Source organism: Cupressus sempervirens, chromosome 4, assembly GCF_028749045.1.
Source record: "Cupressus sempervirens isolate cs-2001-9-10 chromosome 4, ASM2874904v1, whole genome shotgun sequence".
Classification (NCBI taxonomy): domain Eukaryota; kingdom Viridiplantae; phylum Streptophyta; class Pinopsida; order Cupressales; family Cupressaceae; genus Cupressus; species Cupressus sempervirens.
The window spans coordinates 610,763,009-610,778,868 of record NC_143121.1 but is presented as its reverse complement, the minus strand read 5'-3'; positions in this window follow the sequence as shown (position 1 = coordinate 610,778,868).

The following is a 15,860-nucleotide window of genomic DNA, read 5'->3' as shown; positions in this document are numbered from 1 at the left end:
TACGATAACTTCAAATATAATGCATGGCACCTTGAAAGAAGAGAAGATTCAAATGATATTAGAAATTAGTTTGATTTAGAATCTAAAGATTATTATACTGCCCAAGGTACTATTGTAGAGAATGAATGGGAGATTTTATCTAGACTTCACTATGCTCAAATTATGTAAGTTGTAGAGATAGATATGTTAGGGAGAAGAGATATTGATCAACAAGCAAATTGTTCTCAAGAATTTCAAAGTGAACAATAAACAAATGAAGCCATAAATTTAATAAGATTGATGATAGATGTAGGTTATTTTATCCATGATGAGATACCACAATGTGTGGACTATGAAAAACTTACTGACAAACAAAATAAAATAGCTAACATTGTAATGTCACACTATCATACATGTCAAAATGCATCACCCTTATGTATGATAATTCAAGGGACAATAGGAATAGGAAATTCGTATTTGATTGATGCAATCAGCCAAGCATTACAAAATGCATCTTTTACACAATCCTCTCCTTTCCTTCTAGTTGCACAAATGGGTGTTGCACCATTTAATATTGGAGCATCAACAATTCATTCCAAGTTGAGAATACCTATAAAAGAAGTTATTGAGCTACACGGAGCAAGACTCACCCATTTCCGAGATGAACTATCTCAAATAGAATACATATTGATAGATGAAATGAGCTTCCTTGGAGAGGGGTTAATCCAAAACATAGACTCTCACCTTTCACAAGCATTTTCAGACAATAGCCATAAAATTATTGGAGGTATGTTTAGTATTTGAATCTATTAGAGTAAGAGATCAGCATTGTAATTTATTGTGTTCCTTAATTTTAGAATACAAATTTATAAGTATTTATTTGATATACATATTTTAATATTTTTCAAGGGATATCTATGATATTGGTTGGAGATTTGGCACAATTACCTCAAGTCAGTAATAGACCAGTATATGAAAGTAGAGGGGGGCATGGAAAGCTACTATGGCAAGAATTCCAAACCGTAGTTACTTTAATTCATATTTTTAGACAAGATGGACAAAGTAATGAGAAAGAAATATTTTGTGTTCTTTTATCAAATATAAGGGATGCAAACCCCACACTAGTGGATTGGATCTTTCTTATGTCAAGATGCAATGCCCACACTAGTAGTAAAAAGATGAGGAGTTTAAAAATAATGTTCATTTCTTTTCAAAAAATGATAATGTGTACAATCATAATAAGAAAATGCTACTATCATTATCAAACCCTATTGTATGAAGCATTGCTATTAAAACAACACATGCTTCTATGGATGGAGATGGAAGTGATGAGTTGGTCATTGAACTATTACTTAGCAAAGATGCAAGGGTAATGCTAATTTCAAACCTATGGATTGAACCTAGTCTTGTCAATGGAGCATTAGGATATGTTCAAAGTATCGTATATTGTCTTAGAAGTGCACCATCACTACTGTCATCATATGTAATTGTCAATCTTGATAGTTACTCTGGAATTCCTTTTGATGATCATCATCCTTAGAGTGTCCCAATTCCTGCAATTGATAGGGGCAATACAAAATAGATTCCATTGAGTTTGACTTGGGCTTTAACTATACACAAGTCACAAGGGATAACAGTACAAAAGGTTACCATCGATATAGGTCCCATTGAAAGAAGTTGTCTCACATTTGTTGTAATATCACACTTCAAATCTTTGCAAGGAAAAAGGACTATGCCACCCTTCACATATGATATATATGAATAAATGAAGGCAAGAAAGAAAATTTCTAGAAGAAAACAAGAACAAAGAAGATTGACAACCTTAGAAGTTATTTGATAGATTGTGCATTATGTCAACACATTTTTGTTGTTTGTTTGATACATAATAGACATTATCAATCAATTTTGGTGGTTTGTACTTCTCCAAATAATGAACAATATTATTATATATTTTTTCTTGATCCAAATGCTTGGTGATAAAATATAAAGTTCATTTATATATATTATATAAGTTTGGTAATTCAAATACATTATTTTGTACTTGAGTTAGTTACTTGAATGGTAAAAATTGCATTTCCATGTTTTTATGTGTTTATAAACTTTATGTTTATTAAAGCTAAGGTTTTTCATACAAGAAAGTGTTTATTGCTTTTAAAAATATATATTTAATATGATATCATATCTATATATTTTGTTTAAAAAAATAAATGGATGGATTCAAGAATAACTATTCCAAACTAACAAGTCAAAATTCATCTATGTAACATCACATCCTTATAATTTTATATTTGATTTTCTATCTCAAGTTATTTTTGTCAGAATTCATCTTGGTAAAAAAAAAAATCTCTTATTCTAAGTATTTTTAATATTTCTTGCACAAAATGTTGTGCTAAACATTATTTATTTTAGCTCTTAGTTTACTACAAATTTGGATAATTTTACACTCATAATTCTGAAATAATGATATTTTATATTTTAAATCTTTTTGTAGTAAAGAATTAAAACAATGGATGCTTCGAAAAGTGAATCAAAAATCATTATTGGAAGCCCAAATGGCTTTATAAACTCTAATTTTTATTTTTTTTTAAAATCTAATATTGACAAATGTGTAAGATTGGTTACAGAGTACTGTAAAGCTATTGTGAAAACTCTTGAATACATAGCCTTGATTGATGATCTTGATGAAATAGAAATATAGAAAATGGTGGGTGTTGCAAAAATAGTTCATGAGGCATCTCATTATGTAGATGCATTTCCATCAATGATGAAAGAAGTTCATCATGATCATTACACAAATAAACGTTGTAATACCAATCTGATCACTAAAGAATATGTCATGTACTTACATCATTATCACAAAGTGCTTTAAATATAGTTATTACTTCTTTGAACTTTGGTACTTATTGGTTATTAAATATGATTATACCGAAACATCTCTTTTCTCTTTGATTTATGTATGTTTGAAAAACAACTTATTTTTATATATATGTGGTTTTATAAATATCTTCCATATTCTTTAACTTATATCAAAATACAAGGAAATTGAGTTTTTTTTATTCTTCCCATGATGTGTATAGTATTTTCATAACTCTACATTTAAAAGATTATAGGCTATACTTTCACAAGTCTATATGTATGACTTTCTAATATGTTTGGTATCAAAATATTGCTTTATATGGAAGTGACATACATGTGGTAACACAAATAAATCAAACATTAAATTTATTTGTAATAAATCTTAATTCTATGCATAATCCTAATCATTTTGTATAAATTCTAAAACTAACCATTTTTTTTTGTATATAGCTTTATATAATATGTATCATTAACAAAATTCTAAAATGAATAACATTAAATGTTACTTTTAAATGGACATTGAAAATATATATGAGATATTATTTATAATTTATATGACAAAAATAGACAAAAATCTAAATGTCTCTCAATGCCAAGTCCTAATTATATCCATAATCCTAAACGTAATATAAATCTTAAGATTGTCCATTATCTGAAGTCTAACATTAACACTAATCCTAATCTTATGTATTTGACCTATAATAACTATAATTGTATCATAAACATATTAAAAATATTCTCCATCCTAAGTGTTCAATCACCCTAATCATAATTCTAACCTTAATCACTATAATAACCTTAACTTTAATTTAAAGGCTAAATGCAATCATAACCATAAAAAGAAATTATGACCCTAACCATAAATCCAACCCTAACAATAAACCTTAACATAAATGTAACCCTAACAATAAAGCTTAACATTAAATTGTAATTGTAAATGGTATCATGATCAAAACTATATTTCTAACTTGAGTACATTTTTATAATCATAATATAAGTACAGGCCCTGACCTTAACCCTATCCCTAACTTTAATACTAACACTAAGCATATTTCCACTTGTAAACACATTAACACTAAACCTTGTCCCTAATTATTATAATAATAAATATATAGTAATATTAATCCTAATACTAAACCTAATCATGATATAAATTGTAAAGTTATATTTTAAACATAATCAAATTAATTATTCAATGTGTTACCATGCAACGACTACTACTAGCTAATATATACTCTATATGTAAAATACAATGAGATGCATTGAGGCATTGAATTTTTTAATTATTCACTTTTAATATGCACTAAAAAAATTCAATGCCTCGATGCATCTTGATGTATTTTTACATATAGAGTATATATTAGCTAGTATACACAAAAGTGAAAGTGCTAGGGCATATATTTTGCTATGAATTATATTATTGAATCCTAGAGAACCATTTCTATTAAGCATTTAATAAGATACAAAATATCAACTATAAGTGTCATAGTGCATTACAAATACAATCTAGTAGGCCTCTAGAAAATTAAAAAGGTGTTCTAGGTAAATTTTAGAATATGATAAAGGTCAATAAGAATATATCATTATGTAGGAGGTGTATTCAATCAACAATAATGAGCAACTACAATAGTATTAACATCTAAATATGAAGTGTACATGAATAAAATTTAGACACTAAGGAATTATGGTAGAAACCTCATGGTTGTAGTAGGGATAGAATAATAAAAGTAAAAGAAAAAGAAGCTTCAAGGTAGGCACTTCTTTTTTATGAACTTATATATAGCTACAACTGAATAGTAAATAAAAGTATTTTCTATCCCCAATACATAAAATAACATCAATGTAATGGGCAAGATAGAAAATCCAAAAATTGTGCAATAACATAAATTTGTAGTCACATCAATATGAAATATGATATTTTCCCATAGTCTATAATTTTCCAAATTTGATATTGAACATAAAAGAGAGGTGTGATTCAAACTTGTTTATATAGAATTGAAATTAAAATATCAATGAGTGCAGCTATTACTAAATAATGAGATAAACCTTCCAAGAAGTTAAAAAATTGAAACTAATAAATGAGAACAACATGTTGACTTTTGTTCACTTTTGAAACTCTGCAACAGTTAAAAGCAATAGTTTTAAATGAAGAACGGAATGCTTAAGTTCAAGGTTAGGAATGATGGAAAAGTGTACCCTACTACTATCAAGAGAAAAGTTAAAAGGAACAAAAGGATTCATGTTTTCTTTTTATTAGTAAAGTTATCCTTTTTTATGGATGTTGAAGAGAAGTTCTAATAAGTTTTTGAGTAGGAATCTTAGAGATAATAATAATTTATCAACTACTAGTCACTATAAAGTTAGCTTTGCCGAATTTAGTGAAGTCACCTTTTACATATTAATCATAAAAAAATTGGTATATAAATTTATGATGTTTAATGCTCTGACACATAGTAATGACATTATTTCCAAAGAAAATAAAATATCAGTGAATCATCAAAAGTATAACTTATATTTATGGAATGGGGAATGTGGCTTAATGTATAGTAATGATTCCTATCATTTCAAGGACTCAAAAGTTGTTAGTTTTAAAGTTGAGGGTTTCTTGAGAAATGAGGAAGCTTGCAAAATAAGTATTATCTTTATTTTATTTATTGAAAAGATATTCATTACAATATAACTTAAGTGGCTCTTTGGCTTTTTGAAATCTTACAATAAAATTGTCTAGTTTCCTTAGGAGGATTGAGGAGGAAATTTATATTGTAGAAAGATGTTGTCAATCAAGGAAATTGTGAGGTTTAACTTTGACCTTCTTCAAGAATCATAGGTTTTTGATAAGGCATACACTTCGGGAGGTCTTTTGAAGTAGGTTGAGCTAAGAAGGTGCAAGGATTTGTTGTAGAACAATTAAATATGGAACTAATTTGTGAGGATGGGAATGAGAAAATACATTGAAGCTATGAAGGGCTATAATTCAATTATCCTTGAAAAATTTTGGAACTCTTGATATAGAGGCAAGATCACCATTAGTATTGTTAGGTTTTTCATGACCCTCTAGTTGATTGGTTAGGCAATGATCCTACATTGTGAAGGGGAGAAGGTTGAGAGGAAATGGATAATCAGTTACATCAAATTCAAGCACAAATTATTTGAGAGCATGGAGAAGTAAATCAAGATTAAATATGGTAGTAGGTATGATCATTTATCCCTCCCTAGCCCCTTTTCCATTATTTTCCTATAGGATATGCATTATTTTACTCTGGAAGGGCAATTTAAGACTTACTACGATTACCAAACCTTACTTCTTAATATGTTAAGACATGGTTAGGAGATAGATATACCTTTTTATATATTCTTCCTTGGTAAATAGTATAAAAAATGGTGATAACCCACCATTCACCAAGGCTTGATCCACTAGTAAATTTGGACCTATTTTTCAATGCACAGTGGTCAAAAGTTTAATGATTCAATGTGAAAAAACAATGTCACTAGAATTTTGTCAAAATTTTGATGCACTCTATAGGTTTTGATTTATCAATAGACCACTCGATCGAAAATTATCCCCATCTATGTAACATGGTGGTGTTAGACATCTTGTTAGAAAGGTCAAAATATAGACGATAGCCAAAGATGATTCGTCTAGTTTGTCATACCATTGATGATAGGCCATTTCAAAATATTGACTCCTGCAAGAGAAGATTCATTAGGTTTTTCATATCATCAACAGCTAAATGCATCAAAACATTGAGAACATCTTTAGATGATTCGATGGCCTTGTCATGCCATGGATAATAGGCCACATCAAAATATTAGTGATAGCTAGAGGTTAAAACAAAAAATCAAATAGTCTTACTGTATATGAGGCTAATAATAGGATAATAACATCATTACTAGACATTTATGATTATTGACTCATTTTTGGCTATAACACATGATTGTTGACATTTATAATTACAACACCTCTCAATTTTACCACTTTTTGTAGCTCATATTGTGTTACACATAAGTGAGAGGTGGATGATTGTAGTTGGATATATCATGCAAATTCAATCTCCAATACAAATATCAATCTATAGAAATGAACATCCCAATAGCTTTAACATTAAGGCTGTTTTAAGGCATTCACATAGAATTAGGTCTCTTTTAGGCCTATAGTGTAGAATTCAAATCTTGGAGGAAGAATAGGTTTTGGGAACCTTGGTGGTTTGCATACAAATGACTGATGAGACTGGGAGCTTGAGGGAAATTTAGATTTTTCTCATGGCTTCATATATGGCATCAGTTTGTTGCTGTGTTAATAACCAAGGAAGGGTGCTTGTATTAATCCAATTTCTATTGCTCTTTGATTCAAGGAAAAAATTCAATGCATGATTGGATTAATCAATGTCATTACAAATTTTGATTATTTTTCCTTTGTCATGCCTTCCATCCAATATTTTCCATAGTGGCTCTATTATATTCTTTCCAATATGCATAGCATCAAACAAATACATGATTGGGAGATGCTTGTAGTATGACAACCTACTAAATTGTTTAGGATAGCTTTTAATTCCTTTTGGAAGTTCCTCATCGATGCCTTGACTACCTTCACAGACATCAATAATATGATTACTAAACAAAAGACAATATCCAAACTTAAATTTCATCCTTAAACCTACATTAGATGGAATGACATTACCTTTATGATTCATTCTAGTGCATTCCAACTTCCACATGTAAGGTGTCATTCTTCATGGCTTTGATATCATCTCTTCTTCCCCATTGAAAAGATTTTTTTTGACAATTTGATATTTATGGATTTTTTGGAGAAAGTGGCTATGCTCATCGAACACTTGCTTTCCTAAACTTTTTGAATGATGTGATCTCATCTTTGGACCACAAATTGGACATACAAATTTTCCCCTTGTTTGAAGACCTACAAGATCGTGTATAATTGGATGACATGTGTACTATAAGAATCATATTTACTATTATCAAACAACTTAAACATATAATGAAAATGTGTTAGCATTATTACATACTAAGTAGAAGCACGAAGTTGGGTCCCAATTCTACAAAAGTTTGTGGATTCAGATCATGCTCTTTTAGAAATGGGCACCCATTTTTGTAAAAATGACACTCATATTAGGCTCTGATACTCGATCCAAAATCCAAAAATGGGCACTCGTTTCTTTTAAAATTGGGTGCTCATTTTTATTAAAAATAAAAATTTCAAATTTTTTAAAAACAAGTAACAATATTGTCAAAAAATTCAATTTTTTTTTTTGGGAATTTTAAATGCATTTTAAATGTTGATTTTACCTTTTCAAAATGGGCACTCACTTTTTAAATTTCAAATAATTGGTGCTCATTTCTTACAACATCGGGCAAGAATTTTTTTTATCCCACCTTGGATTTCTATTCGGGATAGGCTTGGTGAGACCAAGTTTATGCCTTGACCTCTCAAGATTTGGCTAAGACATTGAACTAGAAAATTCATGCCTTGCCATAATTTTTAGAGGGTCTTCTTGATCAATTTTTTTAATGAAACAAAAACCCATTAGAGTTCTCAGTGTCATGACTTTAGAAATATTAATTTTATAGTGTTATGATTTTATTTACTATTTTTGCATTAATGTGATTAGATTTCCACAATCCATCATAGTTAACTGAGTTTCTGGATTAGATTGTGTGAAGAATTTTTCACCAACATTTCAAATCACACTACATGATCCATCATCAGGATGAGAGAACAAGAGGTGTAAAATAATGTAAGTTACAAATTTAGCATAGGTTCACCAAATAAAGGAGATCAGGAGGAGAGGGATTGCACAAATCCCAAAGAAAGATAAAATAATAAAATAAAGACTAAAACAAGGGGGAGGACTAAACCAGTGATCTCAACACTCAAAAAAGCACAAAAGGAAGAACAAAGTTAATAAATATTTATGAAATGGGAACTAGCCAAGAAGGCACCACAAAAATGCACATAAGGTTAATAGAAGGGGAGTAAAAAGGAAAGAAAGAAAGAAAAAAAATCTAAATCTAGGCGAAGCTAACGAATGGCATATAGGAGCCTAAAAATTTTGTAGATTTTAGACCCATTTCCTTGTGCAATCCAACTTACAAGATTGTCTCCAAAGCAATCTACATGCATCTACAACTTCTACTTCTAGACATTATATCTCTTGAACAAGGTGGTTTTGTTCCTAGTAGGGAAACTATGGAAGGTGTCTTGGTTGCTCCTGAAGTCATTCATTCTATAAACTCTTCCAATCTCCAAACTTTTTGATCAAATTGAACATGATGAAAGCCTATGACAAAATTTGTTGGTCTTTTTTTCTCCAAGTTCTTAAGAAAATGGGTTGGCTTTCTCGAAATCATGGTGTAAATGGATTAAAACTTCTATATCGGGAGCCTGGTTCTCAATTATCATTAATGGGAAAGCTTTTGGTTTCTTTTCTTCTTTTCTACACAAGGTGTTAGAGAAGGTGATCCAATATCACCAACATTATTCATTATTATGGGTGAGGCTTTTAGTAGGACCATTACACTCCATAACTCAATTGGAAAATGGAAGGGTGTGCACATTCATGGTACTTCTCTATTTTTCACACATTCACTATTTGTAGATGACATGCTTTTATTTGGTAGCTTGCATGTTTTCGAGGCTAGGCAGATTAATCATGTATTACAATTATACTCTGATGTCTTTGGGCAAAAAATTAACTCTCATAAGTCAAAACATTTTTTGTTCAATACCAACAAAGTCATCTCTAACAAAATTGTGAGGGTTTTGAGATTCGTTGAGGATTTTCTTCCTTCCAACTACCTTGGAATTCCTTTTTTTATGGGATCTAACAAGACAAGTTATTGGACCTCTATCATTGCTAGAATCAAAAGTAGAATTACTGCACAGAAAGTTAGATGGCTATCTTTATCAGGTAGAATTCTTCTCATCAAATCTGTATTGAAGCTATCTTGAACTATTACCTTGCTGTCCTCAAAGCCCCAACTTCTATCATCTTACAAATTCAAAAGCTGATAAGAGGTTTTCTATGGATAGGTAATATATCAAATGAAAATAAAATTCCTCTTATTTCTCTCTAGGACATGACTCATACTCCAATTGTGGGGGGTACAGGGGTTCATGATTTATCATATAGGAATATAGCTTCTAGTGGAAAATTAGCTTTGCAAATGTATGGTAAGTCTCACTCTACTTGGTGCTACATAATGCACGAAAAGTATTTGGACAATAATGATCCTTCAAGAGTTTTCTCAATGTTGAATCCTCCAAAAAGATCTATTGTGTAGGATTTTTTGGTTTCTTCAAGACAAATCGTTCTTAAGTATATCACTTGGGAAGTAAACAATGGAGACAAAGTCAACTTTTGGAGAGATTCTTGGAATGGTTAACCACCATTGATTAACTTGCCCAATACAAATGATCTTTGTTCTATTTCAGAGTCTATTTGGGGAAGACAAGTTCAATACTTCATTTATGTAGTTTGCCTTTTCTCTAAGAAAGTATTATGGAAGGATCCAACTCTTCTTCCTATTTCTCTTCAAGACTAACAATACTTTCATTCCATTCTATACTAGCAACATGTTTTTTAATCTAACTCTGAAGATAAGTTGTTTTGGGCTCCTGCCAAGGATAGTAACTATTCTATTAAAGAGGGATACAAGCTTATTCAAAGGATTGCTTCTAAAAAGAGTCCTTGCAGAGCATACCTATTATGTTGGAATATGTTGTCCTTCCAAAAGTTGGTTGCTTTGCATGGCTAGCTATTAAACATAGGATCCTTAAAAGTGATAGACTTGCTAGGCTTAATATTTTTTTGAATTTCAAATGTGTGCTATGCAATGAAGAATTTGAAACATGTGATTACCTATTTGTTAGATGTTCTTTTGCTTATCAGTGTTGGACCTTCCTTTTCTAGAAATTAAGCTTCTTTACCCCTCTCCAAAATAATATATGGAATCCTTTCTAAGCATGGCCAATCCTTCACCCTCATGCTGTATTTGTTGGGTTATGAAAGTGTTTTCCGGCATTGGTCATTTGGGCCATTTGGTGGGAGATAAAAAAGAGGATTTTTAGAAAAGATTTCTCTACCATTGATAAGGTGCTTGAAGGAATAGAAAGGTCAATTTTGGAAGTTACTAATGCAAGCCTAAGCAATTGTAAGCCTAATCCTATCATTTCCCATTGGGATGCCAATATTATGTGTGAGTGGAAATTACTCTTTATTCCTATGCATGGTCATTTTGTTAGTAATGCGCAAACTAAAGTTGACCGCTATGGTGTACATTGGTATCCTCCAAATTCTAGGTACATGAAGATTAACTTTGATGGTGCCTCAAGAGGAAATCCTAGTAAATTAGGGTTAGGGGCATGTATTCATGATTGTCATGGAAATTTTTAGAATTTACGTCGAACTCCGGACCAGTGGGCACCAATAATCTTGCTCAAGCTCATGCCCTATTTGATAGTTTAGTTCTTGCTAAAAAACATAACTTTCAATGTTTGCATATTGAAGGTGACTCTCAGATAACCATTGATGCATGCATTAAAAGGAAGACTTTTTCTAGGCAACTTAAGTACATTCTTTCTCAAATCTTAGATCAACATGAAGATTTAAATATTTTGCATACTTTAAGGGAGGGAAATCTAGTTGCAGATTATCTTTCAAATCTAGGTTGTGATGGCCTTATAATTTCATCTTTCGAGCCGTCATCCATCCTCGACAAATTCAAAGAGTTGCAAATTTTGATTACCAAAGATATTGCTAGTTGTTGAAGTTTGATAACATATTATTTGGTTCGTGTGTCATGATCATTTTGTTCTACCCATATTTAGAAATATGCAAAATTAGCTGCCATAGATCTGGCATTCTGACGCCATAACTATACTATGAGCAACTTGGTTGGATGCATGGTTCCTGCTATGGGGTTTTCTTATCACTTCGCCATCCTTCGTTATTACATCCCACAAGCATATCTGTCCTTTATATCTGTCGAGCATGCCGATCTCAGATGAAATTTATTTCTCACATGTGATGGGGTTCACATTCCATATTTATGTCCACCAAGTTGTCTCTTTCTACATTCTTCTCATTCTTAGTGGTTGGGATTGCTTGTCGACATGGACGCCTGGATCAAATGTGATTCTTGTACTCAGTTTCATTAGTCAATTTTGCCAAAAAATTATCAGATTTGGCTTCAACCAAAGAGAGTTGAAGGTGTTCTTCCCTTGATGGTGGCAGATTCAGACTTGAATGTAATGTTCATTGTTCATTCTCCTTCCATACAGAGAGCAATTCGACAAGTGATTGTGGAAGACATCCTCTCCCCCTCGGCCAGACACTTCCTTTATCCGTCCAACGTGGTGTCCATTTTCTTGTTAAATGCTATGGACTTGTTGCAGTCTGTTCCTCTTCTGGAGATATTGGCGGCTAAGGTTGTCCATTATGATTTTTGGGGAGAACATAAGTTGCAGGTTGCAATGCAACATTATGATTTATGGGCGGGTAATGCCTTGGTTAGAGGCCTCTTCACGCAGACCCAACTCATGCAGAAGCATGATTTCTTGGCTACATATGAGGCACCCCAAAAATCATTTAAAAAACAGAGCTCCCGTATTATGAAGAACACTCTGCAAGTGACAGTGCGGGCATTAGGCTTCCAACTGGCTGAGCGGGTCAAGCGTGTTGGACATGCCATCCTTGACTTGCTTGAATTTCCAAATTCTACTGCCTTGCCCTCTCCTTCTACATGGAATTCATCTCAGCTGCTTCCTCCCTCTGAACTAAGGTCTACAGATTCACAGGAGCTCCACTCTCCTGATTTGCAAGCTACTTCGGGCGCGCAGTGGGAGTTTCTTCCTTCCAATTCAAACCTGCCTTCCTTTTCATCGGATGTTCCCGTTTCTTCAGCCTCTTGGGGTACTTCTCACGGGTCTGGTTGGGAGTCAGCTCCTCCATCTTCTTTCTACTCTGGTTGGAGTTGGGACAGTCAAGAGGCCACTGGTTCGAAACCTCCCATCTTGCCTTCATATGTTGCCATGGAGGAGTGACAGAGGGTTCCACCTCAAAGTTTAATTTTTTTGAAACTTAGACAACTTCTCTATTTGATGACTGTTTTTGGTTTTGGAGGATGTATAGTATTGTAATCAGGAAAATTATCTCATCGATCTGGTATTTTGTAAATATCAATGTCTCTTTCTTTCTCGCAAGGATTCCAGATTTTCTTTCTGATTCTTTCCTAAATGAACTTTATATATATATTAGCTTGCCCACTTTTCCCAAAAAAAAAAATTCTGATTCTTTCCTAAATGAACTTTATATATATATTAGCTTGCCCACTTTTCCCAAAAAAAAAAAAAAACAAAAACACCCTAGCTGTAAGATTGTCCACTGTAAGAGTGACCGGAGGAGGAATACGGGTCTGTTACCCTCAATCTCTGATACTTATATGCTCTTTTATTTTTGGAATAGTTTGAATGCTTAACTTATGAAAATATTTGACCTATAAAAAGTACCTAAATGTTATTTTCATGATGCGACCGTGTACCCAATTTGTTGCTATCAGCATCTCTGCTAGCTTCTCTAGAGAGTAAAATGTGTTAAATTTGGGTACTAAGAAGCACTTGAGCCAAGCATCTGGACTACATGAGAGTTCGCAAAGGAGTTTATACAGACAGGGAAGGCAAAAACCTCCCCCTCAAGCATGCCATCACGTCTGGATCTCTTCACTCGACCAGAGGACCGCCGGTGTCAAAAACCAGGGTTCATGTGATGAGGTTTTGAGAGAGATTTTGATGAGATTTATCTTGTTGGGCAGATGCACATCATCTATTCTACTTAATTATTTTTTCTAGCCTTCCTTTCCAGCCAGAAAATGGATTTTCTGGAAAACAGTTTTAATATCATTTTCATGTAGGTCTGATTTAGATCTCTCCGTTGTTCACTCCTCTTCCCAACAAACCATGAGCTCTATGTTGTGACATTTCTTTATAAAAAATATTCAAGTATACATACCTCTTCATTTTGGTATATATGCTGTAACTTTGCCTAACGTTTATGTTTTCTCATACACTGCGCAAACAAAGAAAGATTGCCAAATGGCTGCCTTTGCAACTATTTATGCACCACATTTTCTTTCATTATCATGCCTTCAAAGGCCTGCCAAATCTGGTCCAAAGATCTGCTATTGATTACTCTGATTCATAATGAAGAGACGTGTGAGGGTTATTTAGTGGAGGCGAATTAAAAATCAATAAAATAAATATCAGTAAAAAATGATTCAGATGAAAGTACAGTGTTGCATTTAATGCAAAAGGATACGACTGCAATTGATTTTTTAAAAATTTCTCTAATTTTCCTTTCAGAAATTTGATTTTTCTCCTTGCTTTTATTGGGGAGAGATAATAGAATCTCACTTAAATAGGGTTTTTCAATTTTTAAAAATAGATGAAATTAATGAACTATTTAAAAAACTTTAAGGACAAATTAATTCTGAAATTCTATTGGTTGAAATTTATTAGTTTTTGCACCTAAATAGTTCCATTAGTACTCCTGCCATAGGTAGGAAGTAATAACACAAAAGACTCATATTTTAAAAGAAAATAACATTACAAATTAATAAATTGGAAAAGACTAAATTCTCAGACAAATACAACGTACCTACAAAAGTAAATGCCATAGAGATCTCCTTCAAGAATCACCTATGCTGTGTTATTTCTCTTCAAACCCTTGTCTAATCTCCAACCCCTACCAAGCACTCCCATAGTGAGAAGTTTCCAATGAGTAGTAAAATGATAAAGCAAAATCTAAATTTAGGGTAAAAATTCTTAGCGGTGTATTCATTCAAATGGTTGCTATTTTGGTGGGCTTGATATAGATATTGAATCATAATTTATATTTTTCTTATAGTTAATAAATAAATAGTTTTCTTTTGTTATTTATTAAATACAAGTTAAATATAAATGTGAATTTTATCATTATATCATTTTTTAATATAATAGGTAGTTATTAAATAGTTCCATTTTTATTATTAAATATCAGTTTTATTAAAAAGGAGTGATTAATATGTATTTGAGGGAAAAATAAAATTTACATAAATAAAATTTGTAGATAATAAGAGCTTGAGTGTAGGTTGTAAGAAATCAGGTGAGTTAATTATCTTTAAAATGAAACTAATAAACCCAAAGTTCATATTCTTGAAGTCGGAGGTTGTTTTCCTTTTACCAAGTGTGCCCTAAGTGTATCTAATACTATTCTTCCACCAGATCTAGATTTCAACTTGTTTCATGAGCTTAAAGGATTTGCTAAGAGAATATTGTAATTGTATATCAACTGATTACAAAATGTTAAGTCAAGGAGAAAATATTGTAGGAATCAAGAAGAAAACTAGCCATTGAGAATATAGTTATGAATTCTGTTAATAATGAATCTATTAAGGAATTACTTAGGATTAAGAGACAAAGCCCACCTAGTTAATGGAAAAGAGTGGGAAAAGCTTCTTGGACCCATGATAAAAGTTATAGATTAGGACCTAAAGAGTTAGAAAGGGGAAAACAACAAAGGAAAGAAGTGAGATATGCATGTGATCCTATGTCAAGTGATGATGATGATGAATACTCACCATCTACTAGTAGCTCAAGTAGTGACAGGAGGTTTTCAGTGGACATGCACTCAAAAAAAAAAAAATTGGATAGAGAAGTGACAAGTGCTATGAAATTATCTATAGAGAAATGTGAACTCTATCATTTCCCCCTTGTCCATATCTCTCTTTCTCCTCCCTATCCCCCTTTATCTCTCTCTCCTCGCTTGCATCTCCTTCACCCCCCACCCCTCGTGCCCTCGTTATATATCTCACTTCCATTGCTTCTAGTTCTTCATAACTTGATGGGTTATGGAGAACTAGAAGTAATACTTCTAGCTCTTAATAACATGATAGCATTTGGTTAAGCATAACACAATCATGTTATTTTAGAGTTCAATTTCTTAATCATTTTTTCTTGTCTTGTTAACAAGTCAAGG